Source organism: Diospyros lotus, chromosome 2, assembly GCF_014633365.1.
Source record: "Diospyros lotus cultivar Yz01 chromosome 2, ASM1463336v1, whole genome shotgun sequence".
Taxonomy (NCBI): domain Eukaryota; kingdom Viridiplantae; phylum Streptophyta; class Magnoliopsida; order Ericales; family Ebenaceae; genus Diospyros; species Diospyros lotus.
In genome coordinates, this window is record NC_068339.1 from 8694113 (window position 1) to 8709299 (window position 15187).

Consider the following 15187-nt stretch of genomic DNA (forward strand, 5'->3'; position numbering starts at 1 on the left):
AAAAAATAATTAAAACATAATACCAACAAACATAAATAATAAATGAAGATATAGAGTGGCGAAATATATTTCTTCTGTTGACTAAGATATGGGTTCAAATAATATTGTCAAAGTTTAAGTAATTTTTTTTCCTAGATTTTGAAAAATTTAGAATATATACCCCAAGACCAATAATCAAATAATTAGTCAATTTTGATGGCCAAATTAACGTGGAATGAGGAATGGGAAGTAAGGATGGCAATTGTAATTAAAATCGTGGAAAATCAAACTAGTCAATGAGATTAAAATTTGTTTGACTGGATAATGGTTTGGTTTGGGAAAAAATCGAACATTGTTTTAATGAATATAGTTTGGTTATGATTTTTACTAAATTCAAACCGAAACTGAATTAAATATGTGGGTAACCGAACTAAATCAAATCGAATATACATATATATAATTTTTATTTATTTATTTATTTAATATATTATATATACATAATATATATATTGATTAATGTATTTTTTACAAGTATTTTAGCTAATGCATTATAAATATATAAAATATTTAATATTTATAAAGTAATTAATAAATAAAATAAAATCTAATCTTAAATTATTTTATTTTTATCAATCAAATAATTATTAATAAAATAACTAATTAAATAGTAAAAAAATAAAATCTAGCGGGAGATTATAGATCAAAGTAAAAAAATTATAGTTAAAATCGAAACTAAATGGTTTGATTATGATTTTTAATTTTTAAAATTAAAAATCAAAACCAAACCCAATTGGCAACTCTAATGGGAATCGTGGAGATTGATTAATTGTTTTTTTAACCTATGGAGACTACCAGAAACGTAAATGGAAGCAAAGATTTTTGCGTTTCAAAAGCCCACTATCCCATTCACATGCATGTGCCATGCCCATCTATTCCCATTAGTATAAAATCCATCGCTGTTCATTTCTGGATTTGGGATTCATTCAGATGTTAACTATAACTCACATCTGAATGTATATATCTATATATATAGCTCACATCTGTTCATTTATGTATATATATATATATATCCATGGCTGTTCATTTCTGAGAAAACCATAGCTCACATCTCATGTATATACACATACATACATATAGTCAGAATAGTCAGATGAATAGAGAGATAGAACTTGGGATTGGGAAACAAACCGAAAGAAGAATAAGAAGTAAAAGGCAGACTGGAAAGAGAGGGGAAAAGGTGGCTTCGGCCTTCGGCGTGCATGAGTGAGCGGCCCTGAGAGGCAGGCCGTTGCCGAAAATGCGGCCAATTTATATAAATTGCGAAACGACCCAGAACGTTTTTCAATTTACAAAAATGACCCAAAATTGATAGTGACTAAATCAAAAGTGTGTGATTGTTAAAAAATAAAAAATTGAGAGACATAATTATTATGAAATTAAAAGTTAAGGACACAATAGGTCCAACTTAAAATTAAAGAAATCAAAAAGCCTTTGACTTAAAATTGAGGGGTATTTTTATGTCTTTTACCAATTTTGAGTGAAAGTAATACAGAGCATGGAGAATAAGTAAAAATGAACTCTCATAGAAGATGCGTGTCAATCGGGCAATGATGACTAGACAACGCTTAGGAATTTATACTCACGAAGGTAGAGAAGATGATGACTTTGAAAAATAAACTTTTTTTTTTTTTTAGAGAAAGAAAGAAATAAGAAAAATAGTGAAAAAGAAAGAGAATGACAACTCTATCTTATCAACAAAACCCACCGATTTGAATGAAACCCCTTTTGGGAATAAGAAATAATGGCACTCTTAATGTTTGTCATCCAGTCGAGGTCATTATTTATTTGTTAGTCAAATGTATACTTTTATTTTTATATTTTCACATTTTTTTGTATAATTATTTAGATTTTTTATTATTTTAATTATACATATAAATTATATATTTTTTAATCAATTGTACACTTTAGTTAGAACCTATAATATATACACTAAAATGCTCAAATTACCATTCATGAGACCACTATTCACTATATATATATATATATAGCTCACATCTGTTCATTTATGTGTGTACATGTATATATAATCCATCGCTATTCATTTTTTAAAAAATCATAACTCACATCTCATATATATATATAAATATACATACATACATACATACAGTCAGATGAATAGAGGGATAGAACTTTGGATTTGGAAACAAACCGAGAGAATAACTAGGTTGCACGAAAACAGAAACGGGAAATGTTTTCGATAGGAAACGGAAACGTAAAAACGGCATTTTCTTAAAAAAGTAGGAAACGAAAACATGGGGTAAACTGTAAATTTAAAAAATATAGGGAGTTTTTTACAAATATAATTTTTAATGTTAAAAATAAAAAATACTCAAATATAAACAATAAATATAAATTCTATAATGTATTCAAATAAATATAAATATAAAGTTCACAATACATTCAAATAACCATCAATAATATTTAAAAAGTTCTATTATAGTAATTAAAAACAAATAATTATATATACTATCAACAATATATAAACTAATATAAACTAATAATATGAAGTAACATATATATTTTCGTATATATATAACTGTTAACTTATATATATTATTAACTTATATATATTTTTACATATATATATATATTGATACGCATACTGTTAAATGTTTAACTGTTAATATATATATATATATATATATTTTTGAATATATATACATAAATATGCAAACTGTTAAGTATTAAACATATATATTTTCATATATATATATGTAACTGTTAACTTATATATATTATTAACTTATATATATATATATATATATATACAAAGAGAGAGAAAGGAGAGTGGGTTACTTACAGATACAGGAAGACAAGAACAACAGTGGCAGCGGGAGAGCCGGGAAAGAACGATCAGCGGTTGGAAAAACTTGAAGGACGATGAAGCACCGAAGCATTTGGCTGGGCAATCGCTGAAACGCGTTTCTGGGTTGGAAACGTGTTTCAGGTGAGTTATTAAAATTTTGAAACGGCCCAAACATTTTCAAAAATTACACAAATGGCCCGAAAAACGTTTCGGGCCTTTTTTCCCGTTTCCGAAACAGGAAACGATTCGAAAACGCCAAAACGACATTGCCGAGCCGTTTCCATGCTTCACTGGAGAATAAGAAGAAGAAAAATGAAGATTGGAAAGAGATGGGAAAATGGGGCTTCAGCTTTCAACGTGCATGAAGGAACGATTGTTGCCGAAAATGCGTCAATTTATGTAAATTACAAAACAGCCCAGAACATTTCACAATTTACAAAAATGGCCCCAATTTTTTTTTGACTGTTTTCTCCGTTTTCGTGCTTCAATAATGCTGACTAAATCAAGAGGTGTGTGATTGTTAAAAAAATTAAAAATTGAGGGATATAATTATTACGAAATTAAAAGTTGAGGCACAATAAGTCTAACTTAAAGTTAAAGAGACCAAAAAGCCTTTTACCTAAAATTGAAGGACATTTTTATGTTTTTTTTGCCAATTTTGAGTGGAAGTAATGAAGGGCATAGGAAATAAGTAAAGAGGAATTGTCATAGAAGACATGTATCAACCCAGCAACCAAACAAAGCTTAGGAATTTGTGCTCACGAAGATAGAGAAGATAACAATATTTTGAGAAAATAATTTGTTTTTCTTTTCTTTTTAGAAAGAGAAAGAAATAGAGAAAATGATGAAAAAGAGAGAGAATTGTGACTGTCTTATTGACAAAATCCACTGATGATGCGGAGTCGATCACATTCTTCTGTCTCGGACCAAGTACCTGCAAAAAGGGTGGGGACTTGCTCCCCGTGATCCCTCCGACGCTCAAGTCAGTTCATAGGGTTTTTGAGGAGTATAATAGTAATGGAAAAATAATATATGAGTCCCTTAGGAGTCAGATCCCCATACCTGTAGAGGTTGCCCTCTATTTATAGATGTCCCGTGGCCTTTCCCTTAGGAGATAAGATATATTTTAAAATGAGAGGTTGATCCCCTTTCCATGGGGAGAAAAGATAATCTTCCCTAATAGAGATAATTCTTGGGATATTTAAAGATATCATTGGTTGACTTAATCTTCTTCTTTATCTCTTTCCAGTTCAAAATCATAATAAAGATTATAAAGATAAGCGGAGCTCCTAAGTCTTGACACGTGGCGATCGCATATTGGTCTTTACTGGCACACATGGCTCCGAGTTAATGGTAAACTCCCAGGGGTAGTACAGTAAAATTGTCCCCTGTAAATATTCCCTCATCACTTGCCCCCCACTCCTTGAGCTGATCGAGTAAGGAGGTTGGGCAGCTGAAAGAGTAGTTGTCACTGTTTTTCTGAGCCTCTGTAAAAAAATTCTGCTAAAAATTTGGGTTAGCAGTCTCGGATGTTGAATTCGCTTCTTAAGTCTCCCGGTGCCTTTTCAGTCTTCCCATGCAAAGGGTGATTAGGTCGCTCGAGGTGATAGTGACGTTCAAGAATTTTCCTTATCTTCGAGGCCGCTGGCCGAGGCTGTGTGCCTTGTCTTCGGGGCCGTTGGCTGAGGCTATAGTCCCCTTTGGTCTTCGTTTGGCGGAGGTTTGTAGCCTCCGAACTGATGCCTTTTGGTCTTCATTTGGCGGAGGTTCATAGCCTCCGAACTGGTGCCTTAATTAGTAGGGGTGGTCCCATTTGGTCTTCATTTGGCGGAGGTTCGTAGCCTCCGAACTGGTGCCTTAATTAGTAGGGGTGGTCCTCTTTGGTCTTCATTTGGCGGAGGTTCGTAGCCTCCGAACTAGTGCCTTAATTAGTAGAGGTGGTCCCCTTTGGTCTTCATTTGACGGAGGTTCGTAGCCTCCGAACTGGTGCCTTATTTAGTAGGGGTGGTCCCCTTTGAGTCGTTCATGTTTTCTAGTTAGGGGTTCGAGGCCTTGCGAGGATCACATTTAATCCTTTCATCTTGAGTGTTCGGGGGTTCGAAGCCCTGCGAGGATCACATTTAATCCTTTCATCTTGAGTGTTCGGGGGTTCGAGGCCCCCCGAGGATCATATCTGATCCCTTGTTTTTCAGTGTTCGGGGGTTCGGGGCCCCCCGAGGATCACATCTGATCCTTTAATCTTGCGTTGTTGAGGCCTTTCGGACCTTCGATTTTCATGCGCACATAATGGCTTGGATTATAATTGATGACGGGATTTTAAAGAATATCCATATTTTATTTTCGACGAAATGCCTACTTCCACAATCCGAAATAACATCCATATTTTGTTTTCACGGTTCGGCTTGATGCCTACGTCCGCAATCAGAGATAATGTTCATATTTTGCCTTCACGGTTCGGTCTTAGTGCCTACGTCTGTATTCCGAGATAATGCTCGTATTTTGTCTTCGCGGTTCGGCGAAATGCCTACGTTCGCAATCCAAAATAATATTCATATTTTATTTTCGCGGTTCGGTCTTAATGCCTACGTCCGCGATAGCCATCTCTACCGTCTTGTCATGCAAAGATGCATCATACTAACCATTGGCCATCTCTTTGAGGGTTCGGAGCTAGCCCAATTTGGCCCTTGCTGCCGTCATGGAATAAAACCCCCATGGGTAGAAAAAGATGCTATGCTTATTGGAAAAGCCCTTTATTGACGTTGTAGCCCAAAAGATAGGCCAAAAAAATATAATGTATACAGCATGAACAAAATCAAGCTTCATCATCTTGAGGTTTTTGACCTCAACAAGTGCAATTAATAAGCAACAATGATAAACAAACACATAGACTCAATGGATTAGAAAAATTAGCAGTACCTTGCTAGCGTGAAACTTCATCCATTGATTATGCTTGTCTTTTTTCCCAGCCTCTAAAAGGTTTTATTTTAACATAAAGCCGCATAGAATGGTAAAATCAAGCCTCATAGGATCTATAAAATAAGATGAACCTCTTCTTTCTCCTGGATTACCGCTCCCAATTTCTTCTCCCATTTTTTCGAAAGCCGTTAATGAGGTCACATAAGAGCCAAACTTATGGGAAAACAGCAAAAATTGACACATACAAAAATTGATCTTTACACACATAAATTAATAGTTGATACGCATAGTGCCTCTAGTTATTTTTTTCCTTTTATGTAACAGTGATCGATGTATAAATATTAAACCAGGGAGCATACCGTTAATGAGGCCATATACGTGAAACCTTTTCTTTCCTACTCAATCTGATTGTGCTTCGAGTGGCTTGAGATTATACTTGGCAGACAAAAAGAAAAACGAGGGCCCCACGGTGGGCGCCAATTGATGATAGATTTTCTGAGGTGGTAGCCGCACGTTCTCTTCTGAATATACGGCTTCACCATCAAATCCCACCAAAGGGACCCTCGCTGCCCTTAACTGTGTCATTTCATACCCCATGCCTAAGAAGGCTTGCCGATACAAGATTTCTGAAGAGCTTCCTGGATCCACAAGGATCCGTCGAAGTTCCCACTTCCCGAGTTCAGCCGTTATCACCAGTGGGTCATTTCGAGTCGGGTATCCCGGGAGGTCGCTATCTGAAAAAGAGATTGGATCCACATTCCTCGATCTTTTCAGCCGGACCGCATTACTTTTTTCATCCTTCATGACTGGGACCTCCCCTGCTGCGAGGGTGTGGAATATCGGAGGCTGAGGATGATCATCTTCTCTTCGATGCGATCTCTCCTGTTGGGCCCGACTTCGATCCTCCGTGCGGTCTCTCTTGGGGGGGCTTCTCGATCGCGACCGTCGATCCTTTCTCCCCCGAGAATCACCCGTTTTAGCCACGTAGCTCCTCAGGAAACCCTAGAAGTGTCAAAAGGGCCGGGCGGCCCGCGGGCTGCCCGGCCCGGCCCGTTACTGTTCATACGGGCCGGGCTGGGCCAAAGAAATTGGGCCCACGGCCCGGCCCGTGGCCCGTTGGGCCCTTATGGGCCGGGCCCATGAGGCCCTTATGGGCCAGTAAGGCCCTTACTCATTTTTTTTTAATTTTGTTATTCTTAGGTAATTATTGATATTGGATGCTAAAAAATTTAATTTCACAATATATATAAATAATAACCATCAATTAATTTATTTAAAATTTTTAAGTTAAATTTTCTATATATTTAAATTATAAATAAACATTCTCCTTTTTATATGTACATTATTTTTCATATCAATTCACAACAAAAATTATAAGGCATATAGAATTTTGAAATATAAAATAATGAAATAATATTTAAAACTTAAGAATTAAGATAGAAAATATTTTAAAAAAATAAATTAATTTTTATATATGTATTATTTTGATATTTATATATGTATATATTATATGTATTATTTTTTAAAAAATTATTTAAAAAAAAAAAGGGCCGGGCCCACCGGCCCACTAGGCCCTGTGGGCTAAGGGCCCGGCCCGGCCCTCTAGCCCACGGGCTGGCCTGGCCCAGCCCGGCCCGGCCCGGCCCTTTTGTAGGGGGGCCGTGGGCCGGGCCGGGCCCTATCAATTATAAAAGGGCCCGGGCCCAGCCCGGCCCTTTTAGTAAAAGGGCCGGGCCGGCCCGTTTAAAAAGCCCGTGGGCCGACTCGGGCCTGACCGGGCCGGGCCGGGCCGGCCCTTTTGACACCTATAGGAAACCCCGATTGATAAGCTCCTGAATCTCCTCCTTTAATTGGTGACACTCCTCAGTGTCATGACCATGATCTCGATGAAATCGGCAATATTTTCTTCTGTTCCTTTTGTCGGATGGTGCCTTCATCGGTCGAGGCTTTTTCAAATAGTCTTTTCCTTCAATAGTAGCCAGGATTTCTGCTCTCGGGGCGTTCAAAGGAGTGAAACCCCCCGAATCCCACCGAGGGCGATGTTTTTCCCTTCGGTCATCACTCCTCCTTTCTCGGGATGCTTCTTTTTATCCTTCTTTTTCACATGCTCCGCCCTCTTAGCTTGCATGACCTCTTCAGCATTTATGTACTTCGTGGCCCGGCCCAATATGTCCGTGAACGCACTCGGAGGCGTTTTGGCTAATGATTGGGCGAAAGGGCCAGGCCTCAGGGCGTTCTGGAATGCCACCATAGCTACGTTGTGGTCAAAGTTCTCAATGCTCAAGGCTTCCATATTAAATCGTGAAACGAAATCCTTCAAGGGCTCTCATTGGTTCTGCTTTATACTCACCAAGGCCATGGTGGACCTTCGGTGTCTTCGGAGAGGTGCAAAGTGTGCCAGAAAGCTGCTCCGGAGTTGCGCAAAACTTACGATGGAATGATGAGCCAGGTTTGAATACCACCCCCGTGCGTGCCCCTCCAGGGTGGCCAAGAAAACTCTACACCACATCGCGTCTGAGGCGTCCTGTACCATCATATGCGAGGTAAAGAGATCAAGGTGATCCATCGGGTCGGAGGTCCCTGCGTAAGGCTTAATGGCTGGGATACGGAGACGTTCTGGTGGTATGGCCGCCATGATCTCTGGGCTAAGGGGCTGATTTATCCTTGGTCCCTAAGCCTCTCCGGTCTTCGGCTTTAGGGCGGCCATCTCCTCCTTCAACTGCCGCAATCTTCTTTCCTAATGCTGCTGCACAAACGACAAGTCAAGAGACTCGGCCGCCTCGCCATCATCTTGTCCCGGCCTCTGTGGATTCTCATCCCGTCGATAGGACTCCTCCTCTCTTGGGGGCTCGCGCCTTTCTTCCGCCCAAGAATGCTGGGCTTGCTGATGCTGGCGATCTAGAAAACCCATGAGTAACTTCGTCAATCGTTGCACTTGACCCTCCAGGAGTGCTATCCGATCGGGGGGAGGCGGAGGGCCCTCCGGACTCCGAGCTCTCCCCGGCGGGCTTCGGGGAGGATTCTGCTGACTCGGCTCTGGAATGGGGTTGCTCCCCACGGCCCTAGACGGCTGTCTTCTGGTTGCCATTCACGGTTGAGAGAAAACAAAAAGGAAAGATTGTTTGCCGCACTGGAGAGACAGAAGAGAAGAATGTCGGCCCCACGGTGGGCGCCAATTGATGATGCGGAGCCGATCACCTTCTTCTGTCTCGGACTAAGTACCTACAAAAAGGGTAGGAACTTGCTCCCCGTGATCCCTCCGACGCTCAAGTCAGTTCATAGGGTTTTTGAGGAGTATAATAGTAATGGAAAAATAATATATGAGTCCCTTAGGAGTCAGATCCCCATACCTGTAGAGGTTGCCCTCTATTTATAGATGTCCCGTGGCTGATTAGTGGTTAATTTTGTAAAAATTTTGTTATAATTATACCCTTCTTTCGATCTTAAATATGGTTTAAATTAGATATTAATATATATTTTATGATTATATGTAAATTTAAATTGAAAGATGAATGAAATGAAGTTCTAAAGTAAATAATAATAATATATAAAATTATATATAATACATATATATCATTATATGCATGCATGTAATATATATATAATATAATCTAATATATATATGTGTCATGTGTAATACATATATATAATATATAATTTATTAATAACATTAAATTATTTTTATTTTTTTTAGGCATGAAGAATTCAAGCCCATGAAGACTTAAAGTCCATGAAGAATTCAAGTCCATGAAGAAATCAAAACCATGGAGAAATCAAGTCCATGAAGAAATCAAACACATGAAAAATTAAAGTCCATGAAGAATTCAAGCCCATGAAGAATTAAGGTCCAATTTGAGCAACCCATGGAAAATATTATTTGGAGAAAGCCCAAGGATTATTTTTAATCCTAATGAAGATTAAAAACCAATTTATAGAAATCTATTTTTATTTTTTATGTGAGAGCTTTATTAGGTGTGTTTTTTAGCTAAAATCCATTTAACTATTAGGTGGATATTATAGCTAAAATCCATTTAACTTTATGAGTGCTTTATTAGGTATGTATTTTAGCTAAAATTCATTTAATATTAGGTGTGTATTATAGCTAAAATCCATTTAACTTTAAGTGTGTGAGTGCCCATTAGATATAATTATGTCTAATTGAATAATTGAAATTGTGTGGTTTGTATTGCATCTTGTGGCCTATAAATAGCTCACTTGATTGCATTTGTAAGTGTGATTATTATTCTTGAATAAAAGTTTAGTTGTTTCCTTATAATTCTCTCTTTGAGAATTGTTCTTGTTCTTTCTCATTTTCTTTAGTACTTTCTCTTATAATCTTACTTTTTTTTCTTTCTTCTTTTAAATTCTTATGTCATTTATTATTACTTTATTATTCACCGCCTAAATGGCCGGTTAATTTGTGCCTTTAAATTTCTGTAATTTTAATTCTTGTCATTTAATTATTCACCGCCTAAATGGCCGGTTAGTTTATGTCTTTAAATTTCTGCAATTTTAATTCTTGTCATTTAATTATCCACCGCCTAAATGGCCGGTTAGTTTATGCTTTTAAATTTCTTGTCATTTAAATTCTGTTATTTAAATTACGTCATTTAAATTTCTGTCAATTAACTTTCAAATAAAAATGAGTAGTTAAATCTAATCTTGGGTTAAGGCAAGGACAGTGTCCAATGCCAATGATTCCCAAAGAAAGCTGCGCTTTAAATAAGTAACATTAATTTAAATTTCAGTATGAGTGTGTATTAATTATTAAAAAATCACTAGGTTTGGATTGGAGCGTAAGCCTAACTTAGAGCTTTCATGCCATGTATGAGAGTTACTAGAACTGGAAACGCTATCATACCCAAACCCGGATGATTAATTTAGTTGTTTTGTATATTAATTGTAATTGGATTTATGGTAGTTGCTTAAATTAGAATCCCGCATATCATGTATGGGGATTGCTTAACCTAGAACTATCATCATCTCTAATTGCATTTAATAACAAACCCTCATATCTGAAATTAAATTAATGTTGCTAATCTTATATGCTAAAATTTGGGAATCAACGGGTTGGTACTGAAATTGTCTTAACTCAAGCACTATCCAAATTCATATTTTTACGTTTAATGTTTATTTCAATTTTTGCCTTACTTTATTTTCTAGTATCTGTTGTCTAAAAACAAAACCATAAAAAATCTTGTTGTCAATTTGTCCAAATGCGTGTGCGTGTGTGTGACATTCTTTTTCTTTTGCCATAAATAAATCTCTCAGTGGACGACCTGGATTCATCCAGAAAATATAAATTTAAATTTGGACTACAACTGCACTCGTACACTGGCGAGTATAAACCTCTCACTAAAATAAAAAAAATATAAAAATTTTATTATGATTTGTTTTTATTGTGTTTTAATTGCAGGGTGAGAGTGCAGTCAGTGGCCTTTCCCTTAGGAGATAAGATATATTTCAAAATGAGAGGTTGATCCCCTTTCCATGGGGAGAAAAGATAATCTTCCCTAATAGAGATAATTCTTGGGATATTTAAAGGTATCATTGGTTGACTTAATCTTCTTCTTCATCTCTTTCCAGTTCAAAATCATAATAAAGATTATAAAGATAAGCAGAGCTCCTAAGTCTTGACACGTGGCGATCGCATATTGGTCTTTACTGGCACACATGGCTCCGAGTTAATGGTAAACTCCCAGGGGTAGTACAGTAAAATTGCCCCCTGTAAATATTCCCTCATCACCCACCTATTGGAATGAAGCCCGGTTGGGAATGAAAAAGAATGGCACTCTCAGTGTTGTTTGCCATCTAGTCGAGATCGTTATTTATGTATTTGTTAGTAAAATGTATATTTTTATCTTTGGATTTTTATATTTTTTTGTGTAATAATTTAAAATTTTTATTATTTTAATTACGCATATAAATTATATATTTTTAATCAATTGTACACTTTAGTTAGAATCTATAATATACACATTAAAATGCTTAAATTATTACTCACGAGACCACTATTTTGTCACAACTTCTTCTTTCAGTGATCAACGATGAAGTACGTGTAGGTTGACGATTATGTTGGAAAGTGCAAAGGTTATTGTAGGTCGGGGAAGGTAGAAGGTAAAAAAACAAAAATGTCAACAATGATGAAAGACAATGAAGCGAATGTGCTGATGGTGGTGAAAGGTGTAAAGGTCATGGTGGCATATAACGTCAATGCCTACATAGTTTAATTAATGTATATATATATATATATACTGTTACATAATTTGCCATTCTAAATTTATTTAACATATATATATATGTATGTATTTTTATATAATTTGATTCATCCCATCCTTAGGCTCATGGCGTAGCACGGATAGTTCATAGGGTAAAAGATTACGCTTAAAAATGCAGGTTCGAGTCATGACAATCGCAGTATGAGAGTTTCATTCTCTTGTAGAGGTGGCTCTTTGTGGGCACTATGCACTGTGCCTCTTCTCTTAGGGGTCACTGTGTATCGTAATTAACCCCTCCCACGTACGTGGAGCAGTGTGTAGAGGTCCTTAAGGTGAGAAATTTCACCTTTTACACCCAAGGATTAGGCCAGATTTTCAGGTTTCCAATTAATTATTTCTATCGTGTCTCCCAACTACAAGTTTCTCCATTCAATTAAAAATTTTACATTTTATTTTTAATTAATCCATAATTTGAGCATAACATATGCCCCTCCACCTACCCCTAGCCCTAGTTTATTAAAAATGACAGTCTTTGTTGAACATGATACATAACATAAATTAAATTTTATTTATTTTAAAACTCTTTTTGTTATCAGCTAATTAATTACCATACCAGTAGTACCACGGGGGGGTTCAAATCAAAATCTCATATTTCACTCTATCCCTCTCCCTCAGTCAATCGTGGGACTCATGGAACCACAACAAGCAAGGCCGGATCCAAAGACCAAGTGAGCAGTAGTGGATTGGACAGAGATGCATGACATAACCGCATGACTCATGTCTGGGCTGACATTTTTCTGTATTGATATTTGGATTGAGGCTAACACGAGTTGAAATTCAATCTAGCACTTCTTTGAATCTACCCCTAATAACAGGATTCCTACCACCCATTCGCAAATCACAAGTGCCACTGCCTATGTTTTTTTTTTTTTTTTTCTTTTTTGTAATTTAATAAATTATAAATTAAGGAGAGATCAAATAGAGATGGAAAGATTGTTTTGATAATTTTAATTCTTTTAATGAATGTTGTCTCTAAATAACAAGAAAAATAAAATAGCACTCTTTTAGCAGTTTCGTCATGTTGCCCGCGTCGAGTTTGTCTGCAATTCGACGCAAGCATAAGAGAGGCATGGGAAGACGTGGGGTTGGAATTCGTTTTTCATAAATAAACATTATATAATATAATATTTGATATTATATACTAATATATATATTATATTATATATAAAAAGAAGTAATGGGGGCATTGGGTGAGAGTCTCGATCACAAGACTAGCCTTCTCGTAATTCAATTGGCGAACTTATGATGGCCCTAAGTTCTCTTCTTAGGTCAGCCAACAACTCTACGGGATTAAGCACAGTAAAAACAGAAATATGCACAAAGAAATACGAGAAAACTCTTAACTTTATATTCAATTCGAGAATACAAAGACAACAGCTTGGACTATGCTTTCTCTAAGCTACCAAAAACGCCCATCTAGCCACATATATAGGTTACAAAAGTACAAGTGATTATCACACATAACCATTGTATCAGACTTAGTTTGGCCACATGCATCTCATGGGAAAATTGTCTCTATAGGTCGCATGGCTCACCAAGTTGCCACCTAGCTTAACTGCCTCAGCGGTGTGCGCGCATAGGTTTCGTGGGCCCTCATCATGCTGACATGGACGCATATTGTGCTCTGCATATTGTGGACATGCGTAGGCCTCGCTCGCGTGGGTGCTTCAACTGTTCCTGCCTGTTGATTGCTTACCGCTTGACATTAGCCATTAGCATGCGAATTGCCCTTGTGTCTTACACATCTTGGCCTACACAGCCTGCCTCATGGCTTTCGCCTTCCTCGACCATCTGCTCGCATGTGAGTGCGCTTGGCTGCATCCGTATGCCATAGCCATGCCACACACTGACTTGTCTACAAGTGCATCAGCCCTCGAGGCCTATTATCCTGCATATTTGTTGCCACCTTGGCATGATAGCCTTGTGTCTTCCAACATTTGAGCCCTTTGCCACTAGCATCCCGCATTGGCACTCCACCCTCGTGCCAACATGTTTCACCAATGTCGGTGGTTTGTCGGTGAGTTTGTCGGAGACATCAAGGCCCCCACATCTTCCTTCTTTTTCTTTTTATGTCTCCATGCATGTTCCAGCCTCTTTCTTTAAATAGCCATCATATTTCCTTTGAAAAACAGAGTATACAACACAAAAAATTTAAAAAAAATTATCATATTCTCCTAATTTTAATAGTGTTCAATCAGTGCTCTAGTTCGTTGTTAAATTCTGAAATTTGTGCTAACTTTCGAGCCATCAGCTATTGTACCTTGAGAAAAAGACATCAACCATCCTCAAGCACCTTTGGGAGGAGACGAATTTGTTTTAAAGGTACCGTGTGTTATACAGGTCTCGATTTTTCTATCATTGCACTATTTCGATTTATTTTCATATACTGTCGTGTATTTATTTTTTCTTGCATTGTATTATATTTCATATTAATATTTCTATACTATTGTTTAAATACAATATTATATTTCGTATTTTCCTAACAAGATTAAAATTTTCTAACATTTTAGGGAATTAGCTCTCCTCATAAACAAATAAGCATCCTAATCTTTGTTTGGATTGCAACTATTTCATTTTTGAACTTCTTAGTGCATTAAGTGTGATGAGATTTTCTTTGAATTATCATCATTGCGTGATTCTTTGGAGGTCATGTTTTTTATTTTGACAGAAGAATTAAATTTTAGATGGAGATTTTGTCTCGTTGTACAAGATAAAGAATTAAATTTATGATCTTATCGGTGTAAATTTTAACTTATCATAACTTAACTAGATGACTTATATCATGAGAAAATGAAGAGACTTTCTTACATTCTATCCATGTTGATATTTGAGTCAAAAAGTCTGGGATGCATATGGTCACAAGTTTTGTGAAGAACCAGACCGTAGGAAGGCGACGCGAAAGCCATTACGTTGCTTAGATCACAATATTCCGTCCGGCAACTGTCAGTCCATTGCATCTTCATAGTCTGTCAAAACTCAAATGTCTCTTGACTAATTTATTTGTTTTGTCTTCCATTCACGGACGGACCAGATGCACATGCACTTATATACCGATGAAATCTAATTTTTGTAGGAAATTTATATTTCTGTATTCTCTCTCTAGTAAGGCTGACAGGTCGTCAATCTATCCGTCAAGCCAAATTATTAA